This window comes from Squalius cephalus, assembly GCF_949319135.1.
Source record: "Squalius cephalus genome assembly, chromosome: 1".
Taxonomy (NCBI): domain Eukaryota; kingdom Metazoa; phylum Chordata; class Actinopteri; order Cypriniformes; family Leuciscidae; genus Squalius; species Squalius cephalus.
In genome coordinates this window covers 26,159,574-26,164,675 of record NC_137122.1, presented here as the reverse complement: position 1 = coordinate 26,164,675, position 5,102 = coordinate 26,159,574, and the positions used below count along the sequence as shown (strand labels likewise).

Genomic DNA, 5,102 nt, shown 5'->3' with positions numbered 1-5,102 from the left:
CTGTGTGTGCCTAAAAGAATGATTTTTTTTTTTAACAACTTTTAAGAAATCCTTTATATTATATAAAACAATTCTGGGCATTTATGCAGATTCACTAATCAACAACATAAATCGAAGTCAGAAAGAAGGATTTTAATGAGTTCAGTGATCAAGTTCAAATGATGATTGTCATAACATAATCAACATCATCAGATCACTTTATTCTTTGTTCAACTGGTGATTATAATTCAGAAACAACAGCCAAACAAAATCTAAAGTTAATAATATATGGGCCTAGAGCCCAACTAAAGCAACCATTGATCGTCATAACGGTAACTTACAATTTGAGATTTTCTCCTTCAGTGATTCTGCTTGTTAACATCAGGTGACTTCAATAATGTTCAATCATCACAAAATTAATCACTTAATTATATCTCATTAACTTCAACACTCTTGAGTGTGGACTCATATACACTCCCAGGAGTGTTAATTTAACACTGGAGTTTTTGCTGTGTACAAAGAGCCGTAGTTAACTGACAAGCTGAGCCATATCGCATTAATTATCGCTGGCGATACGTCCGCGATATTAGTGCGATATGGCTCAGCTTGTCAGTTAACTACGGCTCTTTGTAGTCAATGCCGCTCCATCTGAAAGCAGGTGATGGTGATTTACTACTAATCAAGGAACCGGCTTTACTGACGAGATGCGCATAACAATATCGCGATTTAAATCGCCCAGCCCTAGTCAAGACCAAATAGCCCAACTACAGCAAACACTGACCTCTACAATGGTGACCAAACTCTTCAAACAAACTTCAACATGTAAACCTCTTAAACATAATTTCTAAACATCGAAACTTCCCGCTATAACTGTCTAAGAATGTTAGGGGGGATAATGTTCTATCAATGTCATCACTAAACATGTTTGAAATGTTTATAGAGAGTGTTATCCTACCTTTTAGGAGAACATTCTGGTTACAAAAATAAAATTAACTACAGAAAATATTACAAGAACATAACATAATGCTCTCAAAACATTCATAGAACAATAACATTTCTAGCTGGGATGAGCTCATATTGTGGTCATAGTTTGAGCACACAGTGAGAGCGCTGTGCGGTTACACTTTTAGAACACTGTGAACTCAGATTGCAGACGTTGTGACCACATGGTGACATCACTGTGAGATCATAGTGTTGACTGGGTTAGCAGCAGCTCTGTGATTCTACAGCATATGATTTTCAGAATTTTTCATAAAATCCAAAATATTTAATAAACATTGTTCTAATCAAAAGACTTTCGAATTAATTTATTTAAAAACACAGACATCAATAATCAGCCTGTGAATCTCAACAATGGTGCACTGAAAAAAATGAGTTGTTGGATCAAAGTAAAAAAATTACTTCAACTTGTTACAAGTAATCGGTTTACTTTATCTCAACTTAAAAAAATTCATTTACTCAAATCACATTTCCATAGTCAACTTAAAGTAAAAATACTCTTTCAACCAAAGAGATTTGTTTAATTAGCATTAAATTATAAATTATTATTTGGATTAACTTAATTTTTAACATTTTTATATATTAAATATCAAAATGAATACAAAATCAAATTACAAACATGAAATATCACCGAATTTTTGTCTGAAAAAAATAAGCCTTTTACACTCTGAAATCAACATTTAACTGTTTATTTAGTGCAATCTTCCAACAAACTCACAGAAACCAGAATTTCCACTTGTTAAAACATGTGATGAAGAATTCATTTGATTTACAAAAGTCAATTCTGAAACCGTTTTAGTGCATGACTTAATAAAAAAATAAAAAAATACATTCAAGAATAAAACCGTCAACAATGTAATTTTGTACAACAACAAAAAAAAATCATCCATCAATAAATGTATACATCAATTCCATTTGCTATAGTAAAATTGTCACTTGACATTTCAGATTATCTTGCATTAAATTTAGGAATGTAACAGAAAACATTGAAAAGCCCTTAATATGGCATTGATAAATCATCCAGTGTAACATCAATTCATTGAAAAAAAAAAAAAAAAAAAAAAAACATTGAAACATTGAAAGCTCCTTAAAAGACATGACATGCAGGAACATTTAAAGGGTTAGTTCACCAAATTAAAATATTTTTAATGAGATCTGAGAGCTGTTTTACTCCTTCATAGGTTGCTATGTAATTTCATTCTGCCGGCCAAGACAAGTTAGTAAAGACATTGTTAAAATAGTCCAAGTGACTACAGTGGATCAACCTTAAGTTTATCAAGCGACGAGAATACTTTTTGTGTACAAAAAAAAAAAAAAAAAAAAACTTTCGACTTTATTCAACTATTAATTTTCTTGAGTTTGGGTCTTGAGTGAGTTTCCGAGAGCGCCACGACACAAGCGCGAGAACTGAGAAGATGACGCTCACGATGAGTGAGTAAATACCAACAGAATTTTCATTTTTGGATGAATTAACCGTTTAAAATCCGTTTGCATCTTCGCTATGTCCATGACAATTTTTTGAAAGGCCTCAAAGGTATATTTAAGTACTTCAGGATACCTCAAGTTCTCAGTACGTGATTCCAAACATCATGGCACAAGCAGATGCAACTGAGGACAACTCATGTAAAACCTCAGTACCATCAATGACAATGCTGATGTCCAGGGGAGTGCTTAGACCATCACTTTCATAGAGCACAAAAACTGTCCAAGTTCTCTCTGTGCTTCATCTTTCTGGCCAATCTGAAAGACACACAATAAAAAAAAAAGTAAAAAAAAAAAGGAAACAATTCTTACTCCGAGAGCTAATTCATAAATTCAACTCTTCTTACCAAAAAGAGACCAATTACTTACCGTTATCTTCTGACTGGACTACAATGACTCCAAACTGTTGTCTTTCAACATCTGTATCTTAAAAAAGACAAACACAGCAATCACCAACTTTCATAAAGAAAATTAAAATCCATGGATATGCTTTTGCACCTAAGAGCCAAAAATTGTGCAAGTTTAGATATTTATAAATAATACGTTAAATAAGTTGGTGTAATTTGAACGTTTATCAATAATTATTTTCAAAGTTGCAAAGATGTCATGTCATACAGATTTCATAAAATAATGTATTTTGTGTAACGTATTATGTAATAGGTCATTGCGTGCGTGTATGCATGTTTAAACTTGTATGACGTAATCGGAACCTACTGCAGTGTGTTAAAACGTCAACAACGTAATTGATAAATCAAGTATTTATTCTTTTAAGGTTATACAGTAGTATGTATATATGAGGCTACTGTCACTTTAAGAATTAACACACATACCAACAAAGACAAACTCGATTTTTTGGCAAATTTTTAAGACACAACCAAATGTGTTAAAGTGAATACTTGGCAAGGTAGACATTTTCAATTAAAATAAAATATCTATGACCATTCAAACGCCATATGACACTAAAAAGAACTCAATTCAGTGCTGTGCAATATATTGATAAAGTGTAAATTCTCTGATGTCCACTTTGAATTAAAACTTTGAATTATTTGATAAAACACGTTTGCATTAATCAGTTAACTGATCCTCATGTGATTATAAATATATGATAGAAACAAACTTAACTTAATTTGTAAGATTACTCACCATATGTAATTTTGTGTCCACCATGAGGTTATCCTGCAGCAAAAGAAGATGATGGCCGAGAAGAATTTTGTCCGTGCGTGGTCGTCCGTGGTTACTCACGTGGCTTAAACAGAATGCAAACTTGTCATTTGATTTGAAGCATAATCACACCAACTTAACTGTTGCTTGACTCATTTTAAAGTATTAACCACTCTTACTTTATTTTTCTCATTCACCAATGTTTCTACATCAATCAAATGTCAGAAACTTATGCAATCCACTCAATGAACGAAATGTATACGCAATGTATTATAACGTTAATCTCTAACGATAGTAACAATTATATACTATTTTAAGGTTTTTCCTGTATCAAAATGAGTTGAAGGTGGTAAAATCCTGCTTGGAAAATAGGTATCTGAACTTGGGCTGTCACGATTATTAAATTTGGTAGACGAGAAGTTTTACCGCGACGCGCTGTTTGAATGCTGAATGGATCAAATGATTGACAGCTGCAACGGAGGGAAGACGAGTTTGCGCAAACTTTAATTTAACGATGTAAAATTTCTTCTGTCCTTCACAAGAAGATATGAAATGGCTTTACACCACTTAAATCATTATATTAGAATTTGTGAATGATTGAGTAACAATATTTCTGATTATTTATCACGACAGCCCCTGAGCCTGTCTGAGTTTTGAGGACAGCCGGATCGGGAACGCCATTTGACGGAGGCGGGAGGCGGTCGCCTTGTAATTCTCAATGCAGGAAAAACCCAAATAAATATTGTAATTAAAAGTCCACAAATTATCTAACGTTACTGACGTTACTTAAGTATCTATTAATGGCTATCCATCGTTACTAGGCCTAACAGTTAACGTTATAGCTAACATTAACTGTAGGCTACACTTGAAATATCAGATGACTCTGACCAAAATAAAACAGATATTCAACCAAACACATGCATGAATGCATTGAATTCTACTTTAATATTATAGAAATGTATATTAACGGCGATAAAACTTAATGAAAACTTATTTTAGGATTACTCACCAATACTGTGGATCCGCAACGGTCTTCATACAGCAAAACAAGATGGCGGCCGAACAGAAAATTCTCGACCCAAGCTTGATGACGTCAGTAGTCACGTGGTTTGGACGTGGACGTAAAATTGTAATTTGATTTATAGCAGTTAGTTTAAATTACACCCAAATTTTTTTTTTACTTCAAGACAACTAAACTCAATTACATTAGACCAACGACAAGCCAGAAAAGTGAATGTATTGAGTCAGATCAAGTATAAAAAGTTCTTTAAACTAATGACAAGCCATATGCACTTTTTAGAGTGTGACAATAATAAAGCATGTTGCAGTGGCTGCCACCAATCACAACTCATTAATGGCTCCCATCATGCATTGCATTATGAGTAAATTATGATCTGAATTGTCTATGTAATTTACTTTTCCTAATTGAATATTTTGCTTGTCACCATTGTTGAGATGCATTGACTGAATCTTGACGTCTG

General features: G+C 33.2%; 1 long non-coding RNA gene across 1 annotated transcript; it reads right to left on the bottom strand.

The window, feature by feature from the left end:
* Window positions 1–2,506: 2,506 nt before the first annotated feature.
* On the bottom strand, window positions 2,507–3,744 carry LOC307157864. The gene is made up of 3 exons (XR_013821108.1): window positions 3,604–3,744; window positions 2,830–2,886; window positions 2,507–2,718 (listed from the first exon to the last, which is right to left on the bottom strand). It is a non-coding gene; the product is annotated as an uncharacterized lncRNA (long non-coding RNA).
* Between the last annotated feature and the right edge of the window lie 1,358 nt (window positions 3,745–5,102).